The sequence below is a fragment of the Meriones unguiculatus genome, chromosome 2, assembly GCF_030254825.1.
Source record: "Meriones unguiculatus strain TT.TT164.6M chromosome 2, Bangor_MerUng_6.1, whole genome shotgun sequence".
Classification (NCBI taxonomy): Eukaryota; Metazoa; Chordata; class Mammalia; order Rodentia; family Muridae; genus Meriones; species Meriones unguiculatus.
In genome coordinates this window covers 144,186,470-144,211,105 of record NC_083350.1, presented here as the reverse complement: position 1 = coordinate 144,211,105, position 24,636 = coordinate 144,186,470, and the positions used below count along the sequence as shown (strand labels likewise).

At 42.7% G+C, this 24,636-nt stretch overlaps 1 protein-coding gene and 1 pseudogene across 1 annotated transcript in view; both read left to right on the top strand.

Moving 5' to 3' along the window:
• Positions 1–24,636, top strand: part of LOC110546361 (pyroglutamylated RF-amide peptide receptor) — a 37,860-nt gene that overhangs the window by 557 nt on the left and 12,667 nt on the right. The gene's annotated exons all lie outside the window — the stretch shown is intronic.
• On the top strand, positions 181–7,411 carry LOC110546352 (POU domain, class 5, transcription factor 1-like; annotated as a pseudogene).

The window sequence follows — 24,636 nt, the reverse complement described above, 5'->3', positions numbered from 1 at the left end:
GTGACTATGCCTGCACACACGCACGCACACACACACACACACACACACACACACACACACACGCACACACGCACCACTACATTTACACTTCTGATCTTGTCTTTCTCTGTCAAATTGAATCTTGGGGGGGGGCGGGGGTTGTTCTTATGGTTTAGCCCAGACACCAGTTGAAGTAAGAGGATGGTTCAGATAACCTGTGCCGCCTTTTCCGTAATTACAAGGTGAGAGTTGCTGTCATTTTTTCGATGAAAGAATAAAACTCGCCAACGTTAAAAAATCTCTTCTCCAACTTCCAGATTTGCTTACCAGTTTCTTGTGTGGCTTCCAAGTAAGCTCCTGTATGTGCTAGTAAATATGTGATCTTTAGTTTGTTTGTTTTTTTTACAACAAATAATATTTATAACAAAAAGTGTCCTGAAAAAAGTCCTTCGTGGAAATTGTTACTAAGACCACTGCATAGGGTGGCAGAAGACAGCGCGTCTTCCCCTCCTACTTGTAACAGGGAGATCCGATCCTCCAGCCTTGTGGAACAGGGCAGAAACACACACACACACACACACACACACACACACACCTGTTGAGTGGGGTCACTAAGATTGCAACAGAGCACACACAATTAAAAGAAGAAGAGGAAGTTAGAGCGTCTAGTCTTCCCACAGACACAGCTGGTGTCTGGATCGGTGTGGTGTGTCTTTACCACTGCTGTGTTCCTCCTCAGGAATGTGCACAGCCTCTACTCATTTTCATCAAGAAGTGTGTTCCTGTGACCACGTAAAAATCCCTAGGAAGTGATTTTAAATAAGAGAGATGGCTCGTGATGCCTTAACACTCTGCCATTTCCACCCTTTTACTGCTGTCTTCCTAGTGTATGAATAGTGTTCTTCTCCCAAACATTGCCCACCCCAGGTCTCCAGGGTATTTCGTCTCCACTGCTGTTTTCCATTCATTTGTGCTGCTTTTATTTCAGCAGGTGGCTCTGCCAAGTTGTTGGCTCGCGTCTCATCTAGCATGTGTTTCTAAGAGGTTCACTGTTGAGTATGCAGCCTTGACTTGACAAGGACTCTGTAGAAGGTGATAAATTGGTCCATGGATCACCTTCTCACACTGTCTAGAGAAATCACTGTTGTTTGATCATTTGAGATTTACCCACTGCAACTGGTGTCAACAAATTCCTGGGACAATTCTGGACCCTTGCACAGGACTTCCTTTGGAGGCAAAGTCTTAAGAGCAACTACGTGAGGCTTTGCATGCAGATTTAGAAAGCAATTGTACTCCACTTGTAAAGGACATAAGCAATGTGGGATCATTTAAAGTAGTCCGAAGGCTCGTTTGCCCCTTAGTTCTAATGCAAGATAACTGGGCATGTCTAGAGTTCAGTTTTTTAATAAAGTGTTGAGGAGTAAAGAGCTTTGATATGGAGTGGAGCAGATCATTAGCCCCGTGCCAGAGTGAGGTGTGCTTCCCAGAGAGGGCCAGGCACTTCTTCCATGCAGAGGACGTGAACAACCAAGGTTTCCCTTCTGCTTCTGTTTCCTTGGCTTCCTGCTTAGGGGAGACATTTCACTTTAGCTTCTAAATGTGTGTGTGTGTGTGTGTGCGGGGGGGGGGGGGAGGGAGTAATATGCTGCACATCTGTGTCATAGGGTTAGTGTGAGAAAGCATCAAAGTGCTTTGAGAAAACAGTCCCGTTAGGCATGGTTACATACCTGCAAGCTAACACATAGTGTGGGGTAGTAGCAGGAGGACTGCAAGGTTTTGGAAGACCTGGGCTTCACAGTGGGTTTCCGTGAGAAGAACCTGCATCACAAAAACAAAACAATGAGAGAGAGAGAGAGGTCATGCTGTGAAAATATGTGATTAAGAGCTGTTTAGTTAGAGGTGGCTTATATTTATATAGGACTCCATAAATAATGATCTACAAGTTGAGTATTCAAGAGCAAAATTACAGTTCAGATGAGAAGGAAAAGCCCAAAGAAGACCCACAGATGGGTATGGAGAGATGAATTAACTTGCATGCTATAAGCAGGATAATAATTGCAAAACTACCAGGATACATTATCGAAAGAGAGTTTATGAGAACGTAAAAGATGAAAAGTAATTCATTAGTCATTTGACAAATCTATTGAAAAGGCTCCTGTATGAGAAAGTACCACCCTGGGAATACAAAGGCAAATAAAGCTTGGGGTCCTTGTAGGATCTCAGAGGATACAAGAGGCCCCAAAGTAAGCAGACCTAAATCGTAGCAGATGAGGCTCACTCTGTTGTTGGAAAACTCTCGAGGAAATGTGCTTGAACCGACAAGGGGGTCTGTGTGCACTCGCCACACCGTAGTTCGTGGAAAGAAAGCAGTGCTGTATTTTAAGAAGGCTGCATAAGGCATTTCAATCAATTTTATCAAATGGGAAACGATGGGAAGAGACAGAAAAGCAGTCACTGCAAAAAGCGAAGGAAATGTGCTGTGTAAAAGCCAAAAATATGTTGTGTGTGTGGGGGGGGTAAGGATAGCAAAGCATCCATATGGAGATCACCTGGAGGGACCGATGGCAGATAGTAGCTGCTTCCCAGAGGGCAGGATGGCTGCCTGGTATTGTCACATCCTCTTCTGCTGTAACTGTTCCTGCTGTTCCTCCAGAGAAGCCGAGAATGTGGATTTTATGACTTTGACATGTAGCTCAAACTAAAAAGCAAAACAAAATTGTTTGTTTTTTTTTTTTTAAAAAACACACACACACATCTTTATGGCTTGGAGCATAAGTAATTCACAGTTCTAGTTAGAGGGTTTTCTGACAAGCTACTTCCCAAACATTCTGGACAGTGGTAGGGGAGCAACTGCATTGCCTTTGGGTCCACTACAGAAGGACCAGCAGCACCTCCCAAATCAGCACTTGCATTTTAACAAGACACCCTGACGATGATGCAAATTAAAGACTGGCAGCCAGTGGCTCTCACACCCACCAGCACAGAAAATCTCCCAAAGGGCTCTTACAAAATAAATGCCTTAGCTGGTCTGGAGTCCTGTGACAGGACTCACTGGAACTAGGAGCCAGCTGGAACTGCAAGGTGGAATTCTGGTCCTCAATTCCATTCCAGGCCTGTTTCAGGATGTCATGTTACTGGTTTGTAATCAGTCCTAGAGGGAGCTTTCAGAAATCAACAGCTATAATTGATGGCTGAAAACAAACAACTCATTTTGTCTTGCCAGAGCACCACAGAGCAAAGACTTTTGCAAAGACATTTTCTTTTCTTCTTTTTCTTTTTCTTTTTGTTTTCTTTTTCTTTCTTTCTTTCTTTCTTTCTTTCTTTCTTTATTTATTTATTTATTTATTTATTTTTTGATGTCTTACTTTTCCATTGCTGTGATAAAACACAATGACCAAGGCAACTTAGAAGAGAAAAACCTTTAATCTGGCTCCTGGTTTCAGAGGGTTGGAGTCCATGCTGCTGGAGCTCAGGGACAAGTGAGCACTCACAGGCTGAGACAAACCTCAAAGCCCACCCTCAGTGACACACTTTGTCCCACCAGGTCCACACCTCCTCATCCTTCCCAAACAGTTCAACTAACTGAAAAGTAAGTATTCAAATATGTGAGCCTTGGGAGCCATTCCAATTCAAATCACCACATCCCATAAAAAGACAGGAAGGAAAATATATGCGCAAACACTGAGTTTATTCACTGGACAACATTCCAGTCAGGAGGTCGACCAATCTGGAGCATCTGTAAGTTTCCCAGCAGGGGGCAAGCAGATGTGGAAGCTCTTTATCTAGTTCTCCTCCTGCCTTAGGAACTTTTCTATTGCTGCGAGGACACACTATGACCAAGGCAACTTATAAAAAAAATAGTATTATTTAATTGGGGGCTTGATAACAGTTTCAGAGGTGAGTTCATGGTGAGGATCAGGCAGCAGGCAGATAGGAATGGTGCTGGAGCAGTAGCTGAGCCAAGCCAAGGCAGGGAGGGAGCTTAATGGCGTGGGCTTAAAACCACTGCACTTGCCTTCCTTCTTATCAGCTTTTCTTTAAAAAAAAAATTTTACTTTGTGTTCATTTCTAATTAGCATACAAAAATAACAGGTTTCATTTTGACATTTTCACTCATATATAACATTGTAATCTGCTCATATTCACCCTTAATATTCTTTCTCTTCCTTCTCCCCACCTCATGCTGGACCCTCCTCTTCTCCCAAACATTTCACAGTATGTTTGAGGAAAAGTATGCAACATTTTATCTCTTTCCTCCCATTAGCACTTTCTCTTTGTTCTCTTTCCCCTCTCTCTAGATTCCTTCTCTCCCTTTCAGCATCCATTTCAGAGAAAATATGAAATGTTTGCTTTTCTTGTTTGTCTTCCTGGGTCTGGATTATTTGTCAAGTATGACCATCTCCAGTCCCAACCACTTTCCTGCAAATAACGATCTTATTCTTCTTTATAACTGAATAAAACTCTAGTGTGTATATGTGTGTTACACATTTTCTTTATGAACTTATCTATTGATGAATACCTAGCCTGATTTCATCTTTTAGCTATTATGATTAATACAGCATTAGCTATAGATATGTAAATATGTCTGTGGTTTGATGACTTAGACTTCTTCTGTTCACCTGGATCATGTAGAAGGTGCATTTTTTAGTTTTTTGAAGACCCTCCATTCTGATTTATATGGTAGCTAGACACCAGTTAACATCTCATCACAAATGTATGATGACTACTCTATCCCCATGTCCCTTACCTGGTCTGAGCTGGCGTCTTAAAGCATTTTCAATTTGCACTCCCCAATGGCTAAGACTGTTGAACTTTTTTTTTCGTTCAGGTATTTGTTGGCCATTGGTATTTCAGCTTTTCTTTGACTCACTGCTTTCTAGGAATTCTTCCAAGAGGAGGTAGCAGGAGTGGAGATTCTCACTGAGAGCAACATGACTTACGGCTTTTCTTTATACTGTGACAGGACTCACTGGAACTAGGAGCCAATTGGAACAGGTTTGGGGCTGTGCCACCCATAGCTTTCAGAACTGGGGCCTGGAAGCTCTGTCTTTGATTGATTTGGTCAGATGTCAACACTGAACTGTCTTTTGCTCTCTGCACCGTCAAATTTCCCTGTCCTTATGGATACCTTTCTCATTGTGCCCTTTCTTCCTCTTCTTTTGAACTTCTCATGGTGTTTGGAAGACTCCTCTGAATTCCCTGAGTTGTTTCTAGATAATTTAGAACTGATTTTTTTTTCTCCAACCACCAATACAGGCAGTGTTCTCTTCTCCAGTGTTTCTTTTTCTTCATGTTCCTTTTTAAATCTTCTGTCCTTCAGTAGGTCTCATGCTTCCTTTTACTTTGCAACGTCTTCTCTTTTGCTATTCATTTCTGCATAGGGAGGCTGTGGTCAGGACTTCCATGCTTGATGGATGACTCTGAGCTTTAGTCACAATCTGGAGACAGTCTTCTACCTACCGGAAGATGGAAGACGATGCTTTGTAATGTTGTATTACCTTTGATTTTTCTATCACACCTAGAAATTCCCATGTGGGGAAACTGATGTGAAATCTTGTCAACATCCTCTGATCTCTCATTGTATCTTGCCTTCTGCCCAAGGTCTAAACTATGATCAATGGTACAATCATGGTTGTATTCAGCATATCCTGAATAACTTCTCTGGATATTGAGATACCATAGGCGTGGAGAAAGCTCTGTCCTTGTGGAATAGCTGGGTTTTAGTTAGATCAAGAGGAGAAGGAAGTATTTAGCAAAAAGATGGAGAGTGAAGGGGGAAATTGTAACTGTGAGGGGTTTCAGGGTATACTATGTAAGTATGAAAAGCCTGAATAAGGATTTTCAGAACCCAATGGGTTTGAGTCTGGATAGGGGTGGGGGTAGGGGTTGGGGAGTGGAGGTGTCTAAGATAGAGTGGGGCTTGGATGACTAAAATAAATGGAAGCTTAGGACATAGGAGGATTAACTCTGAAGATCCAGAAGGAAGTAGAAAATCAGCTCTAATTCTATTCTCCCTTACGATCCTGATAACTATAATGCAAGATGGGAGTGTTTAAAGCAGCAGTTCTCAACCTCCCTAATGCTGCAATCCTTCAATTCAGTTCCTCGTGTTGTGGAGACCCCCCAACCATAAAATTATTTTTGTTACTACTTCACAACTCTCATTTTACCGCTGTTATAAGTTGTAATGTAAACACCTGTGTTTTCTGATAGTCTTAGGCGACCCTTGAACCCATGGTTCCTCCCCAAAGAAGTCCTGACCTACAGGTTGAGAACCGCTGGTTCGAAGGCGGTTAAAAGCAGTGGCCTTGCTAGGAGACCTCAAAGGTCTGTGCCCGGTTCACCCTGCTGTGAGTCCAGGCTCACCCGAGAAGAGAGAGTCCCCGCTGCTGCACACAGGTCTATCGACGGCTCTTCCACAGTCCTGGAGCGAGCAGTGAAGAGAAGGTTTTAATGGTGGCTGGCAAACTGACTAAAAGCAATTCCAAGAAAAAGCTCCTAAAATATCTCAACTAATGGCAGTGCCATCAGGAGAAACGCACATCTACGAATTCTTACTACTCTTGAAAAACCCTCGCTGAGAAGCACTCTGCAAGTAACGAAATGTAAAAAACCAATTTTTCAGTAGTTGGTATAAAAGTGTTCCTCTCTATCCCTAGGCGACTCCTGCTTCCATCAGGCCCCCAGCTTAGAGTGCCTGTCTTCCCCTATAGAAGTGCACCAAGCTTCAGGCTTCTCACCCCCATCAGGAGTGACAGGTCAGGAGGGCTGGAGCTAGGCTGGGTGAACCCTTTCTCCTGAGTAAGCCCCCAAGGCCCTCCGAGCGAGCCTGGAATCCTGCCAGGGGTTGAGCCAGACTCAGAGTGGCTGGGGATCTCTCTGTGCCCTATGTCTGAGTTCCATGGAGGTGTGGCATACTGTGTGGCCTTTAGGTTGGACTGGGCCTGATGCCACAAACTGGCCTGGAGAGTTTATAGCCTCAGGGCCAGGCAGCTCAGAGGGAGCCCCCCCTTGGCCCGGAGCCGTGAAGGTGGAGAAGGTGGAACCAAGGCCTGAGGAATCCCAACACATGAAGACCCCGCAGAAAGAACTAGAGCAGCTCAAGTTCCTCAAGCAGAAGAGAATCCCCCTAAGGTATATCCCGGCCGATGTGCGCTCACACTGAACGCTCTCTTTGGAAAGAGTCAGTCAGCTGACCGTCTGCCGCTTTGAGGACCTGCAGCCCAGTTTTAAGAACGGGTGGCTGTGGCCCATGCTGGAGAAGTGGGTAGAGGATGCTGACCACAGCGTTCAGGAGATGTGCAGAGCAGAGGCCCTGAGGCAGGCCTCCGGGGGAAAGCAGAGAAGTATTGAGCCTCTGGAGGGGGAGCCTGGAGAAGCTGGCAGATCATGCTCATGCGGAGCACCCTGGGCTGGGAGTGAGGTTCTGTAAGTAGGCCAGTTAAGTACCGACTATTCCCAAGGAGAGGAATATGAAGTTACAGAGTGGCTTGTACCCTTTCCTCTGCTCCCAAGGTCCCATTTTGGTACCCTGGTCTATGAGAGCCTCTACTTGCCTCTTTCCTGAAGACAAAGCCTTTCACTGTGTTCCTGTCACTGCTCTGGGCTCTCCCATGTGTTCAAATTGAGGTGCCAGCCCTGACCAGGATGGATGGGAAGGAGGTAAACCAAGGGAATCTGGAGCCTGTGCCCACCACGGCTTCGGGAGTGGGTTCTTTGATTATTTAGGAGGGATTGTAAGCTTAAAGGGTGGGGCCCAGGCGAGGGGAAGCGGTGGAGGGAAGCTGTTCAGTGATGCCGCTCAGTGATTCTGAGCCCATCACATCGCTTTATTTTTAAAGAAGTCATGAGCAGAGGGAGGGGGGAAGAGAAGGGGAAGCGATGAAGAGGGAGGGAGGGAGAAGGAAGGAAAGAAAGAAGGAGGAAGGAAGGAAGGAGGGAGGGAGGGAGGGAGGGAAGGAAGGAAGGAAGGAAGGAAGGAAGGAAGGAAGGAAGGAAGGAAGGAAGGAAGGAAAGAAGGAATTTATCTCTGGGCAATGATTCCGTCTTTGAACACACGAGAATACCACTTGGGAGTTTTAACCAACTCTTGATCCCACACTAAGAGTTTCAGATTTCGTTGGTCTGAGTGTAATAACTTGTTTCACGTTTTCAAAAGTTCCACACATTAGGAAGGATTATTATTTCCAGCCAAAGCTGTGAGGCATAAATTCTGACAATGTCACGGATTAGCTTGTTATGAAGGCCAAAATTTTAAAAATTATTGAGACAGAGTTTTAAAAAGCACAGTGGCTTTAACATATGCAATCTCAAAGGAGTTATTATATGTTTTTTAAAATATGCAAAAGACTCAGAAATGCTTATATAATGCAATGGAAGTTTGTACAAAATGTGTCCAAGAATCCTTAACCTCTCTGGAGTCTTTCAAGACAATGTTGTAAATAAGTTTTAAAAAGTGATTTAAAAAAAGGTTGGAATATGAAACATACAAATAAAACACTACAAGAATTATTCTCTTTTGAATACAGCTCTAGCTATGAATTAGCACACCTCATGGAGGTTTTCAGTCTGTTCTCCGGAGCTCCGAGGACTGGCTTATGTGAATGAAGAAGGAAGTGCTTTATCAGAACCGCACCTATCACTCTTTTTAACAAATGCAACTTTGCCTATGTTTTTACATAAAAGATAACTATTTCCCTGGATGGATGGGATAGTGGAGGAAGGATAAAAAGGACATGCCTTGAATGCTGCTTGGAACAGTTGGTGAGTTCTTAGAGATTACAAACTAGCAAACTGAGAAAAAGGTTAAACGAAGTTGTAGAAGTTGATTTTATTGAAAAGATGTTAATTTATGAGACCAGTTCAGATCAGAGGGCTTATCATGGGACTTCACTTCATTATTCAATTAGTGATGAGGTATATCAATTACATTTGTTGTAATAATTTTTCTTTTTCTTTCACACTTTAGAAATTTCTGTATGGCCAAATTGATGTGAAATCAAGGGTACCAGGGGATGCTTTTTTAAATTAAATTTTTATTTTTTATATTAATTACAGTTTATTCACTTTGTATCCTAGCTGTAGCCCCCACCTTCCTCCCTTCCCAATCCTACCCTTCCTTCCTCATCTCCTCCTATGCACCTCTTCAAGTCCACAGATAGGGGATGCTTTTTTTTTTTGATGACAACTATTAAAGAGTCTTGAGGGGGCTATCATTTAGGCTCTGTTTCCCTGTTCATAGCTTCAGGACCAGGGTTACAAGGCAAGAACAAGAGGGGATGATGATGGATGGTTAGAATGGAGAGTGAGCAGGATGAGAACAGACTCTCAGGTCTGGCTTCAGTGAAACAGCTCCTTTATTTGGGGGCAACAAAGGCTATTCAGGGTGTGAGTATGGGCTATGAGAGTAAGAATGCATCATTGGCCAGGGCCAGGGTTCTGGGGATGCCTTATTTGCATGAGGAGGAATTACTGGTGTTGCTGGAATGAACTTATAAGATAAAAGGAAATTTAACCTGGCTCCCAGCTACTTGACCTCCTCTGGAGAGGCAAAGGTGTGGGGGTGGGGCACAGAGCTAAGGGTGCCGGACACTCGGCTAAGGGCAGACAGGGATGGATCCTACTCCTGCAGATCGCAGGACATATTTCTGGGATTTGGACATGCTTCCACCTCACTCTTGCTCCAAGCCTGCTCCCGAGGAGAAGTACCCTTTTTTAAAATAAGAAAAACAGTCAAGAAACAGAAAGCAGCAGTAATTTTGGAAGTAAACTCAGAAATTGTACGATAGGACTAGTCTGAGTGTTCTTTTTCGAATTAACTCTGTGCACATTTTTGAGAAAACAAACAAACAAAAAAAGTGTCTTCTCTGTTACTACAAATGAAGAAAATCACTCAATTTTCATAGAAAGTAGAAGCCACAGGATTTTATGTAGAAGATCTTCTCTATGTAGGACAACAATCAGACTAATGACAGAAAAGGATATCCATCTCTACCCCAGAAGATAAAAAAAAAAAAAAAAAAAAAAAAAAAAGGATACTTCTGGGTTTCTCTGGAAATTTCTGGAAGGACACTAGCAAGGCAGGCCTCACTTTTACTCATAGAATCAGTTGTTGTGAACAAAGTGATAGAATCCTGTGCTCAGAACCTAGTCATGTGATGGTGTTGGGCTGGATGGACAGGCTAGGAGGGTTTGTGCCACTCTTACCTGAATGACTTACATAGCAGATTCAATCTGGGGAAATTCAGGATCAGGTTCACATGGTACTCTGGAAGGCTTACATGTCTCTAGTGAGACCACGTAGGCAAGGCTTTACCATCATCTGAGCAGATCCTTGGCAGGATGCCTAAAGATGCCTCTTAAAGCAACATACACTGCAAGCTACTTATCTCTCACCCATCTCCTGAGTTTGGTTCCAGTTGAGTGTCGCGACCACCTCGACCAACAAGGAAGGTACGGCACACGAACTCTTCTCCAAGTAGTTTATTCAGGAAGGTTGAGTGATCTTCTGACCCCAGGGAGAGCCCTCCCCAGTAATCAATACCCTGGAGCCAACCAATCCCAGGAAGCCACGTAGGAAGTGCGGATAGGTAGACGGCAGATCATCAGACACACCACAGCCAATAAGAAGTTGTTTATCCCGAGAGCACTCGGCATGGGGATGGCGGAAGGCAGAAACCGACGCCCTCTTTAGGGTGCGGCACATGCAGCTCTCCACAGTTGAGCTCAGAACTTCCCACCTAGCCACAGGCTGTAGCATCTGAGAGCTCCTTTGTCTCTACCCTAGCAGAGTGAGCCATTGTGCAAGCTGCCATTAGTCAATTTGTCATTCAGGTCGAATGTCCTTCTGGGGGACTGGAGGCAGAAGAAGCTGACCTGTTCTGAGTTGTCTAATTAATAAACTCCCTGAATTTGTGTGGACCCACAAGGTCTCATGAGTTCGGGCTCGTTGATTCCTTGCTGCTTAAGTGTGTGAAACTATAACTAGCCAAGCTCATGGTTGCAGCAATGGCAGCTGTGGTCCTCTTAGCCACCAAGCTCCTCCAGAATGTTTGACCCCTGAACAAGGAGCTCTGAAGGAGAGCACACAGCATAGGTTTGGCCATACGTGAGTGTAGAACTGAGTATCTAATACCCATGACACACACCTTTTTGCCTTTTATTTCATTGATATCCCCCTCTCCTGTGACCTAGTCCCTGATGATGCTTTGAGGTTGAGCACTGTGAAGCTGTTCCATGTCTACCTCTCCTGGACTAGCTGAGGGGACCTGTAAAGACATATGAGTTTTGCAAGAAACTACAAAACCCATGTCTGCCCCAATAGTGTCTTCACCACCACTTGTAGCCTCCATGAGGGATGTGTCAACTCTTTCTGTAGTTCACGAAAACAGAACCATTTTTCTGCCTCTCCAAGTTGATGCATTTTATGACACCAATATGCATTCTATGCTGCAAGTTCCCAAATTGCTGTCTCCCTGCCGAGGAATCACAGATCAGAGAGCAAAGTTGGAGAGCTTCCCTTTTAGCTTTCTCCTAGCCCGTGGCACTGAGGGAGAGTCAGCAGAAGTTGTTTTTGTTTCCTTTTCTCTCGGAGAAAGAGTGTTTCCTAATGATTAACTCTGTAACAGCTGGAGAAATGATTCCCCTTTTTATCTGACTTTTTGAAATGAAAACTAAGTGCACTCCTTAGGGAGTGAGCCAGAATAGATCACAGCGATCTTAAAACACCTCCTGGGAGAAATGAGACAGTGGGTCAGTAAAGACGAGCTTATGCAGTGTTCCACCACTTATTAGTTGCTTTATTATTAGCTGGGTTGTGTAATATATTGCCTGGCATTATTAGAAGACCACCGAAGCTTAAAATTAATGCCTGATGCTGCCATCTGGTGGCAGAGGACAGCTGTAGGAACTATCATAACATGATCTTTACATCTTGTTGTGGTTTTTAATCAATACGTTTATGCCCATAGACAGATGATATACCCATCCTTAAGCGAAGAAGCTTCCCTTTGAGATAGAGGGTATATAGTAACTTCAAAGACTCATGGCTGATTAGGGTGCTGAGAGAAAGTGACAATTGAATGTTCAACCCTAAACAGAGTACCTATACCTCTCACCTAAGGCTCAGGGAACATGGCCCAAAGGAGACAGAAAGAATTTAAGATGCGGAAGATAGAGGAAGGCATGACACAGCTGTTGCAGTAACAATCTCATGGCGATAGTTGCCTCCATTGGCTGGGCTTTCACAAGGCTGGGTCTATCATCAGTCAAGAGTAGAGAGACTCGTGGGATCATAGTCCATCCTGGTGAAATACTGGTTACTTGTGGGTTCTGAGGGGGGAAAGCAGTCATTCTTTTCATTCGTATATTCACAGGTGAGCCTCCCAGGCTCCAACAAATCAAAACCCATGTTTATGCATAACCGTGGTTAGACTCGGTGGGTCACAAAACAAAACACAAAGATGTGGATATAAGAAAAGGGCCCGTAAGGAGTACAGTGGTGAGCGAAGGGAGGGCACTGACAGAGAGGGAGACAGAAGAGGATGGGATGGAAGTAGCCACTGTATATTATTTACATCTGTGCAACTGTCTAAAAGATCCAATACAGAGCCAGTTCTTATGGATTTCAACTTGATCTCAGAATGAAGTAAATACTATGTACACGTTTTCATCCATAAAAAAAAAAAAAATCACTCGGAAATCTCTTCCAATACTGCATGAGAAGACAACAATATTGTTTTAAAGACATTTTCCTAATGGAATCGCGTTGCATGTGAAGCCTCAGAATAGTATACATTAGCAAAGGATAGCTTTGATGTCCAGATAGTTATTAAACAATGTGGAAATAATGTCTTTATTTGTAAGCCTGGAAGAACCCATGTGTCCACCTCATCAGGTTGATGTGAGAATGAATGAGCTTAGGTGTGAAAGGAGTGGGATCGTAGGTACTCTCTGAAGGTGTAGTTATTGTTCGTAGATTGAGTGGTAGTATTTCAAATGTGTAAGCTTATGTGTAGAATAGGTTTCTGGCCAGTAAGTCTGATTAAATGCTAAAAAAAACACAGTGTGTTGTTAGTAATATCTCAAACTCAGACAACATGAATTTACTCAAAACGGTGCTAGTTGTATGAATTTGTAGTGTATTTGTGTTCAATGCTGAACAATTTACATTAAAAGTTATTTCTGTGCTTAAATTACAGCGGCTCAAATGAATGCTTTGTACTTGGCAGTCAGGAAACATTGATGCTCCCATTAATTGCTGAGGCAGTGACATGTCCCTAGAGAAGGCACAGTGGTGCTGAGGACACAGCTGCAGCCGTTCAGTGCTGTAGCCTTGCAAGGCTCAAGAGCATTTCCAGGCCGCCCCAGCCCATAGCACACCATCCATGTCCCCACACAGAGATGCTACCAGGCCCCATCCTCATCTAGAATTCAAAACAACCGGGTGTGGCAAACTTGCCATCGATGTGCCCTGCGGGGAGGCTGGAAGAGCTTCCCCAAGTAACACCTAACTCAGCAACACCGCGCTGACCACATGCCCGGAAAGTCTCTTCCTCATTTTACAGGAAGGGGAGGTCCTGGGGTGTCAGTGTGTCAGTTATCTACTCTGCGTAATGAACCACTCAACGGTGGAATAACTAAGAAAATCATCGTCGGCGATTCCCTGAGGCGTCACTTTGGGCTTGGATCAATTCTTGGGCTTAATCCAGCGGAGTCACTCATGAGACTAGGTTTAACTGGTGAATTGCCAGGGACTCATTGTGTTAAGTCCCAGGAAGAGGCAGGCCGTCTCTGTCCTAGCACTGTCTTGTATCAGGGTAGCCAAGATCAGAGTCACCGTGAGCTCCAATGTCCCTGCAGAGCCAGCACAGGACATTACCACTCCCGGGATAAAGTAGGTCATTGCTCCAGCTCTAGGGAGCAGAGAAACATTCCTTCGTGTGAAGAGGAAAGGTCAAATGGACTTGAAGTCTGTAATGGAAGGATTTGCAGCCTTTATCCTCCCGTCTTACAATGTCTTCAAGCAAGCTCACTGCCTAAGCTTACTTAGGCATCTGCTTCAGTTTGGGCTTGGGAAAGCAGTGGCTGCGGTGGAAGAGGAAGATTTCTCTTTCTTCAGTTACTCCTGCCTCCTGCCTGCTTCTGCCCCCTTTCTGTCCCCATGGCACAAAGTGACTGCAGCAGTTTTACCCTTATGCCCAGATGGCTAATTTGGTAGTTAAAGGAGAGTTTCTGTAATGAAATTTTGATGTGATCTTTTCCTTAGAAACCCTTCATGGAAATGTCTCACACATTTATACCCCTGTGCACCGAACTCTACCCTGACTCAGACAAACGAGCAGCTAACATCCCACTCAGTGACACCACAGTACTGTAAAACCTTTCTTTACTGCGGTATCTAGAAACAATCTTGGATTTGTTTTTATGAGGAGGAATTTCATTTCATCAAAAGCTAATCTAAGTGTCTCGGTGAGCCAGATTCAAGTTATGGTTTTCTTAGCAGGTTCTGAGAAACACCGGTAATACATGGTAGAAAAATAGCTTGATTCTGTCTTTACAAACAGAGGGAACAAGCTTTGTAAGTTAGTGCTGGCTAGCTTCCTTCAACAAACTAAGCCAGGACTTAATGAAATGCAAAAAATCGAGGAAGATGTGGATTTTGCATATAAATTACCCAGAAGAATTGGGGGGGATGGGAAAGTCCTAGACATGGTTTCTCTGTGTAGCCTTGGCTGTCCTGGACTAGTTTTGTATGCCAAGCTAGCCTTGAACTCAGAGAGATCTGCCTGCCTTTGCCTCCCCCAGTGCTGGGATTACAGGCGTGTTCCACTGTACCTGGCTTCATCACAACAGAATTTTAAATGTAATTTGTTTCCAAGATACCAAACCTGCTGGTTAATGCAGTGAAGACATTATTCAAAATTCAAATCATATTTAAATTAGATTTTCAGTATTGAAAAACGTTGTCTGAAATTTGTAATTAAAGACACAATTTAAAAAAAATGCTCAGTTTGTTTTCTGCACAGAAAGTCGTCAGTAGCAGATAGGAAATTCTATACAAACGTTTGGAATGAATCAATGAATATCGTCTTGTTATTTGGCTTTATAATGCACATAAGAATGAGATTTCATCTTGTCTTTGTTACTGTTCTATTGCTATGAAGAAACATGGTGACTAAGTAACTTTTAGAGGAAAGCTATAAACGAGGCTTATCGGTTCAGAGGGTAAGTCCACGATCAGCACAGTAGGGATCATGGCAGCAGGAAGGCAGGCCTGTTGCTGGAGCAACTGAGCACTTACATCTGGAAACACGACCGTGATGGAAAGAAAAAGAGAGTTTACAGTCACACACCTCTCCCAACAATGCCTCACCTCCTAAGCCCTCCCACATAATTGTATGGACTGGGGAGCAAGCATTCCAGTGTATGAGTCTGTGGAGGCTGTTCTCACTGCACCGGGCACAATCCACAGTTGCTCTTGTGGAATGCGGCTTATCATTAGCATATGGCTTGTGACCATATGATACTGCAAAATACATTGAGTCCAACGTCAGACGTCCCCATAGCCTTTCAGTATCAACACAGTTTTAAGGACCAAAACCTCTTCTGAGACTCATAGCAATCTCTTAATTGTATGTGCACCCCCTGCCGTGAAATCAGAAATTAAATTGCATAGTTCCAACAAACAGTGGCACAGAATATGCGTTACCATCCCAAAAGGAAAGAATAGGGCACACGAGGAAACACTGGGCCAAAGCAAGACCAAAACCCAGCAGTCCAAACTCCAAATCCTGTAGCTCTATGTCTGATGTCAAAGGGCTTAGATGGTGCTTCCCTTCCAGCTTCACTGACTGCAACACTTCTCCTTGGGCTATGTATTAATCAAAGTTCTCTAAAGAACAGAACTGATAGCATGAATTTATATATATATATATATATCACATATATAAATCATATATAATAATGTAAATATATTCATATAAAAATAACTATAAACAATATATTTACATATAAATCATAATATATACCCTGCTCTCTCTGTTTTTAAGGACAGCCTCGAGCCGTTCTTCCCCCATGAATCACCAGTGTTTCTCAGAACCTGCTAAGAACACCACTACTTGAGTCAGACTCATTGTGAAGCTCACTAGTTCCCGAAGCTTTTCCAACACAAAGCTAAGCATGGAAGACAGTGCTTAGGACCTGGAATTGAGACAAGACCCAAGACTTCTCAGCGCACAGGTTTTTCCGTTGTTTAGAAGAGACTTTGAGTACCTGGTACTACAGCTGGTAGTGACTTCATATTGGCAGATATGGGCTGGTCTGAAGTTAAAAAAAAAAAAGGCTCATTTTATCCTCTTCCAAAAATGCTACATTCTTTTTCTCCTCACTTTCTTCTTTCTGTCTCATCCTTTTCATACTCTCAGATTCCTCTCATAGGCTGCTATAGTAAAATGTTTGGCATAACATCTTAAATTGGCTTGTGTCTTTTCTATACCTCTGTGAAACAGCTTATTTAATTCATCCTAGAGTTATGTTGCTACTTTATTTTGATCCAATCTTTCTAGCTCTGATTTAAAATGCTGTCTCATTGGCTACTCCCATAGCAGTGTTTACTGCAGAAATCTTATTCTAAATATTGTTTAGAAGAAGTTTTCCGCTCATTTAGGCATCTTTCCCAGGGTTGATTTAGTTATATAAGGAAACTCATTAAAACTAGCATTTTTAACTTTTTAAAAAATCTGCCTGGAATTTGGCTGATGTTGCTCTAAATTTAAATATTGCTTTGGAGAAAACCTGATAACTTTGCAGTGTCACTGTAAAACGTGAAATGGTTGTGTTGATAGGGTAGTGATTCTTTAAAGACTTCCATTTCTCAGTTGCAACAGCCTATGATTACGCTGCCTTCCACTGAAGAAGAGACTTTGCCAATATGACTGAGTTAAGGATCTAGCAGTTGTCCTGGATTTTCTTTTTCTTTTTAATTAATTTATTTATTTATTCGCTTCACATCCCGATCTTAAGCCCCCTCCTTCCTCTCCTCCAGGCCCCATTCTCCCCCCCTATTCCCCTATTCCTCAGAAAAGGAGAGTCCCCATTACCCATCCACCCCAGCTCATCAAGTCACATCAGGACTGAGGTCACCCTCTTCCCCTGAGGCGTGCTGAGGCAGTTCCACCAGGAGGAAATGATCAAAAAGCAGGCAACAGAGTTCATGTTAGAGTCAGCTCTGGCTGCCCTTACTAGGGAACCAACATGAACCCTGAGCTACTCATCTGCAGGGGGCCTAGGTCCAGTCAGTCTCCGCATTGTCCTTTGTTGGTGCTTCAGTCTCCACAAGCTCCTCTGGGCCCTCGTTAGTTGGCTCTGTTGGTCTTCTTGTGGAGCTCCTGTCACCTCCAGGTCCTTCTATCCTCCCCACTTTTCCACAAGGCTCCCTATGCTTCACCCAATGTTTGGCTGTGGGCCTCTGCATCTGTTTCGATCTGCTGCTGTGTGGAGCCTCTCAGAGGACAGCTATGCTAGGCTTGTGTCTGTGAGCAAAGGAGAATATCGTTAATAGTGTCAGGGGTTCGCTCTCTTCTATGGAGTGGGTCTCAAGTTGGACCAGGCCTTGGCTGAGGGACATCTAGGTTGTTTCCAGATTCTGGCTATTGCAAATAAATAAAGCTGAGCATATGTTCTTGTTGTATGGTAGGGCATTTTTTGGGTATGTGTCCAGGTAGTATAGCTGGGTCTTGAGGTAGAGCTATTTTCAGTTTTCTGAGAAAGCACCATATTGATTTCCAAAGTGATTGTACACGTTTACACTCCCACCAGCAATGGAGAAGTGTTACCCTTGCACCACATCTTTGCCAGCACGTGCTGTCACTTGTGTTTTTTTATATTAGCCATTATAATGGGTATAAAATAGAATCTCAGGGTTGTTTTGATTTGCATTTCCCTGATGACTAAGGACGCTGAACATTTCTTTAAGTGCTTTTCTGCCATTCAAGATTCCTCTGTTGAGAATTCTCTGTTTAGCTCTGTACCCCCATTTTAATTTGGATTATTTTGGTTTTTAGTATTTAATTTTTTGAATTCTTTATATATTTTGGATATTAGCCCCTTTGTCAGATGTAGGATTGGTGAAGATCTTTTCCCAATCTGTAGACTGCTATTTTGCCCTATTGATAGTGTCTTTTGCCTTACAGAAGCTTCTCAGTTTCCAGACGTCCCACTTATTATTTGTAGATCTTAGAGCCTGAGATGTTGGTTTTCTGTTCAGGAAGTTGTCTCCTGTGCCAGTGAATTCAAGGCTCTTCCCAACTTTCTCTTCTAGTAGATTTAGTATATTTGGTTTCATGCTGAGGTCTTTGATCCACTTGGACTTGATTGTTCTGCAGGATGATAAATATGAATCTATTTGCATTTTTCAACAGTCAGACCAACATCATTTGTTGAAGATGCCTTTTCTTATGATTTTGGCTCTTTTGTCAAAAAACAAGTGTCCATGTGTGTGTCAGTTTATTTTTGTGTCTTCAATTCAATTCCATTAGTCAACCAATCTATTTCTATGCCAGTACCGTGCAGTTTTTATTAGTATTGCTCTGTAGTATAGCTTGAAGTCAGAGATGGAGATCCCTCCAGAAGTTATTTTATTGTATAGGATTGTTTTTGCTATTTTGGGTTTTGTTGTTGTTGCTGTTGTGTTGTAAGAGGTTATTAATATTTACTATTCGTTTATCTTCTAGTAAAGTTTGCTGTTAATCTTAAATAGCTGTAGAACCAAATCACCACACAGAGACTGGGTTTTTAGTTAACCTAGAACACAATGCTGGGCAATATTTACTGCCTCCTAAATCTCCAAGCCCTCAGTTTCCTAACATTTAGATTTCCCACATTATACTTGCTTTTTGTGAAATCTTAGGTCTGGTTCATGCTCCAAGTCCTCCAACCTTTCTCCTCCCGCTCTGCTCTCCTCATGCTCTCCTCTCCTCGAGCTCCTCCTCCTCACCCCTTCCTGTTCTCTAGCTCCTCCCCTATTTCCTGTCCTCTGGCTCCTCCCATTGCACAACATTGTATCTAGTTGCTTTATTTGTGTCCTGTTTACACAAAGAGTTGAGACAGGATGCTTAGAATGAGTATCACAATGCAATATCCAGATTGAAACCAGAGAGTTGGGGGTGGGGTGGGGGAGAAATCAGTATTTGAATGAACAAGGGTAAGGTGTATACATTAAAAAAAAATTATACCAACACTGTTGTTTTCCAAATAAGGTTTAGAATTGTTCTTTCAAGGTCTGTATAAAAATGTGTTGGGATTTTGATGGGTTTGCATTGAATCTGTAGATTGCTTTTGGTAAGATGACCATTTTTACTATGTTAATCCTACTGCTCTATGAGCATGGGAGATCTTTCCATCTTCTGATGTCTTCTTCAATTTCTTTCTTCAGAGACTTGAAGTTCTTGTCATACAGGTCTTTGACTTGCTTGGTTAGGGTTACACCAAGATAATTTTATATTATTTGTGGCTATTGTGAAGAGTATTGTTTTCCTAATTTCTTCCTTAGACCATTTGTCATTTGTATATAGGAGGGCTACTGATTTCTTTCTTTTTTTTTTTTTTTTTTTTTTTTTTTTTTGATTAATCTTGTATCCAGCCACTTTGCTGAAGGTTTTATCAGCTGTTGTAGTTCTCCGGTGGAATTTGGGGGCCACATCTGCAAATAGTGATACTTTGGCTTCTACCTCTCCAATTTGTATCCCCTTGATCTTTTTCAGTTGTCTTATTGCTTTGGCTAGAAATTCAAATACTATATTGAAGAGATATAAAGAGAGTGGGCAGCCTTGTCTTGTCCCTGATTTCAGAGGAATTGCTTTAAGTTTCTCTCCATTTAATTTGATGTTAGCTATTAGCTTGCTGTATATTGCCTTTATTATATGTAGGTATGTGCCTTGTAGCCTTCATCTCTCCAAAACATTAACATAGAGGGGTTTTGGATTTTGTCAGCAGCTTTTTTTTTAATCTTTTTAGCATGTCATGAGATGGTCATGTAGTTTTTATTTTCTTTCAGTTTGTTTATAAGATGGATTTTCATTTATTGAACCACCTTTACATGCCTGGGTTGAAGCCTACTTGATCATGGTGGATTATGTACTTGATGTGTTCTTGGATTCAGTTTCTTGAGTATTTTTGCGTCATTGTTCATAAAGGAAATGGGTCTGAAATTCTCTTTTTTTATTGAGTCTTTGTGTGGTTTAGGTATCAGAGTGACTGTGGCCTCTTGGAATGAGTTTGGTAATGTTCCTTCTGTTTCTACTTTGTGAAATAGTTTGAGTATTGGTATTAGTATTTCTTTAAAAGTCTGGTAGGATCCTACATGAAAATCATCTGGCCGGGGGATATTTTTGCATGGGAGACTTTTAATGACTGCTTCTATTTCCTTGAGGGTAATAGGACCATTTAGCTTGTTTATCTGATTTGATTTAACTTTGGTAGGTGGTATCTAAAAGAAAATTGTCCATTTCATTTATATTATCCAATTTTGTGGAGAACAAGCTTTTGAAGTAAGACCTAATAATTTTTTGGATTTCACTATTATCTGTAGTTATGTTCTCCTTTTCATTTCTGATTTTGTTGATTTGGATACTATCTCTTTGTCTTTTAGTTAGTTTGGTTAAAGGTTTGTTTATCTTGTTTGATTTTCTCAAAGAACCAGCTCGTGGTTTTGTTTTGGTTTTTATTGTTTTTGTTGTTTTCTGTATTGTTCTCTTTGTTTACTGATTTCAGCCCCGAGTTTGATTATTTTTTGCCATCTACTCCATTAGGGTGTGTTTGCTTTTGTTATTTCTAAAGCTTTCAGGTGAGATGTTAAGTTACTCGTAGGGGATCTCTCCAGTTTCTTTATGAATGCACTTAGTGCTATGAACTTTCCTCTTAGCACTGCTTTCACTGTGTCCCATTAGTTTGGGTATGTAGTGCCTTTATATTCATTAAAGTTTAGGAAGCCTTTAATTTATTTCTTTATTCCTTCCCTGACCCAGTGGTCATATAGTAGGGAGTTGATCGGTTTCCACGAACATACAGGCTTTTTGTTATTTCTGTTGTTGTTGGAGACCAGTTTTAATTCACGGTGGTCTGATAAAGTATGATAGGTTAATTCAATTTTCTTGTATCAGTTTACATTTGCTTTGTGACTGACTATATGGTCTGTTTTGGAGAAAACCTAGCCATTAGGGTAAAGGTTAACAATTGAACTGTCACTTATACCTGCTAGGAAAGGGAAAATAAGTTTTCTCCAATACAGAGACACAGACACTGGGTATATCACTCCAGGACAGGCCTCATGGTCAGGAGTAGTTGACCAACATATAATGAACTCCACAGCTTTTCCTGTGTGCTTTTATTTGTTTGCAGTTTAGGGAGGCTTTGTTGTTGTTGTTGTTTTCTTTTGGGATATGGCTTTATTTTGTTTTCTTGGTTTGGATGAATTTTATTGTATTTGGTTTTTGTTTTTTTGAGAAAAACTTAAAGTTGAGTGGATAAGGGGGGAGGATATCTGGAAGGACTTGGGGGAAGGGAAGAATATAAAATAAAAACAATGTAATTAAAATATTATTAAATACATCAATTTCCTATATTTTAAAAAAAGAAATGGCTATTTACAATAAGAAATATGCATTGGAAAGGGTAGAGCAGGTTAATGGAAGAACCTCAAGCATCAGGGATTATCAGATCAAGGACATGACTAATACAGGGAAGGTTAGTAATAAAGGCTTAAGGAAAGGTAGAGAAAAAAATAAAACTCTTCTTCCTTTTCCTTTTGGGGTGCCAAAGATGAGCCCAGAGATTTGCTTATGCCAGGCAAGCAGGCTACCAGCAAGCCACAGCTCCAGATCACCAAAACTAATGTGTACTCTGTTTCAGCTGTACAGACATTGAAAAATAAGCTCTCAGCTGAAAAAGTCAAGATAACTGAGTCGGTTAGCAAAGGGCATTCTCCATACTAAGTGAAACTCTAAGGAATTGCAGTAACATTTTACTCAAAGATTAACATTAAAATGTCACATCCACGCAAGATGTGGGGTAACTGGTTCTCTACAGCATAATAAGTATTCAAACAGTGAAGTGTATAAAGGCCGGTGTTAATTTTTGTTACAGTTGCGGAAGAGGGTGGTGGGGACGTCAGGGTCCTAGTGTCTGCCTTGGCCAGCCTACTGCCCAGCCTACTGCGTCAGTGTGGTCCAGGGAACTGAAGGTCAGAAACCCGTATCAACGGAACAGCTGTGGACAAGAAAGGCCTTAGGGATGACAAGCACACAGGACCCAAATACATGAGGGTTGAAATGACTGTTCCATGGAAACCAGCTGGATGATGATTGGTTTTCGGTCTTGGGTCCACGCTGGGTTTCCACGTCAGACTTTCCTTGGTCCTACAACCAGTGTGTGAGGTGCTCATAGACAAGAGGAAAGCTCTGTGGGTCCCTAACTGGGGTTCCGGGTTGGATCCACTCAATTCCAGAACTGAGTAACGGGGTGTGGTCGCTCTTTCCAGGCAGGAGGTCTGGCCCTGGAGGTTCCAACCTGGAATCCTGGTCCGAAATTCACACAGTTCCGGGTTGGTATGGGGGGGTTGAGTGGCTGATGAGGAGGCAGACAAATGGCTCTGGGGGTTCCCAGTTGGACTCCAAGTGGTCTGGGGTGAAGTCCAAGGGGTGGGAGACTCCAAGGGTGGGCGGGGTGACTGATGGATGGGTGGTAGAAGGGGTCTCTAACTGGTGTTCCAGACCAGTCTCCATATTGTCCTAGGGTCAAGGAGTGGTGGAATGACTGATAGTCAGTACTCAGCTTCTTCAGTTATAAATAAAATGAGGCTTTTTAAAATGTCCGTCACTTTGAGACTTTTATATTAGAAAAGTAAAGGAAGTTAAAATTGTAATGCACGCCCAGCAGTAGGTGGGCAACACGAAACGAACTCAACGGCATCTTTTGAAGTTCTTTGTCTCATAATGTTAAGTCAGGGCTTTTGCCCCCAACCTTAAGAGTCCTTTGTGTGTATATTATGATTTCTGATTTTGTGTTTTTAAGGGATTCCCATGTGTGCAAACATATGTGCCTCTGTGTCTATATGTGGCTTGTATGTGTGTGTGTATGTGTGTGTGTGTGCTTTTTCTTTGACTCTTTCTTCCCTTTGTTTATTTTGTGCCATTCTATTTTGTTTTTACTCACCTGATTTTATTTTATTATTATCCTTTAGATGCTGGTTTGTTTTCCTTTTTTTCAGTTTTTAAAAAATCTTTATTGTTATTAGCTGGGGGGGAACACACATGCCATGGTATGTGTGAGTCAGAGACAACTATGTAGACTCCGTTTCTCTTTAGAGGCAATCCAGCTTCTCTATCCAGGTGCTTCACAGAGCTGTAGGCCTGGAGGTGGGGCACAGGCTGGTCAGCAAGGGAGGCTAGCAGAGCAGAGGAAGCCCCACCATAAGGGGGTTTGGAACATTTGTTTAACTACAGGTACATACAGACAATCGCTACCTGTTGTCTCTGAGTATGGGAGAGGCATTCAGCCTCAGTAGGTATTGGGGAGGCTGCCAGAGGGAGTTGCATAGGCCAAGGCAGGCCTCACCCTCCTTCCACCTGCCTCATCCTGCTTCCTGTGAATACCTCATCCCTCAGTTTCCCTAAAGTGAGACATTTAAATTTTTTTTTTCTAAGGAGCAGAGCAAGAAGTGTTTTTATAGTTGCTGGTTCATTGTCTAATGAGAGACAGAAAATGGGTGGCTCCAGAGGGAATGGGAGAAACTGAGAGGACCAGGAGGAAGAAGAACTGTAATCAGACTATGCTGTATGGAAAGAAAAAATTATTTTCAATTTAAATAAAATACACAAAAAAACCCAAGACAGCCTTGTATAGAACTAAAAAGAAATTTAAAACGTTAATGGTTTAATCTACATATAAAGTTGGATAGACACTCTAAGGGGAATAAAAAAATCAAAGAAGAAAGGCTGGGCAGAGGGCTCAGTGAGTGGACCACTTGCCGCCACCTAAGTGTGAGCCGTTGAGTCCCCAGAACCAGTGTATACCAGGATTCAGTGACAACATCCTGCTGCTCCTGTGGGAAGATGGGAGGCAGGAAGAGAAGAATCCCCCCTCCTCTTTTCCTCAGAAAAGGGGAGCTCCCTTGCTCATCCAGTCCATCTCGTCAAGTAACATTAGGACTGAGCTGAGCGTGTCCTCTTCCCCTGTGGCCTGTCAAGGCAGTTCTGCCAGGGGAAAGTGATAAAAAAAGCTGGGAAGTGAGTCTGTGTCCTATGCAGTCCCCACTTCCCTTACTAGAGGATATATGTGAGGCCTAAGTTGTCCATTTGCTACATCTTTGTAGGAGGCCTTGGCCCAGTTCATCTGTTCATGCTTGATCCTTGGTTGATGCTTCAGTCCCAGCAAGCATCTCTGGGCCCTGGTTAGTTGGCTCTGTTGGTCTTCTTGTGGAGCTCCTGTCACCTCCAGGTCCTTTTCTCTTTCCCGCCACTTTCCCACAAGACTCCCTAGGCATCGCCCAGTGTTTGACTGTGAGTCTTCCCATCTGTTTTGAGGCTCTGCTGGGTAGCACCTCTCGGAGGACAACTCTGTCAGGCTCCTGTCTGCAAGATGTAACTGATAGGCAGCTCAGTC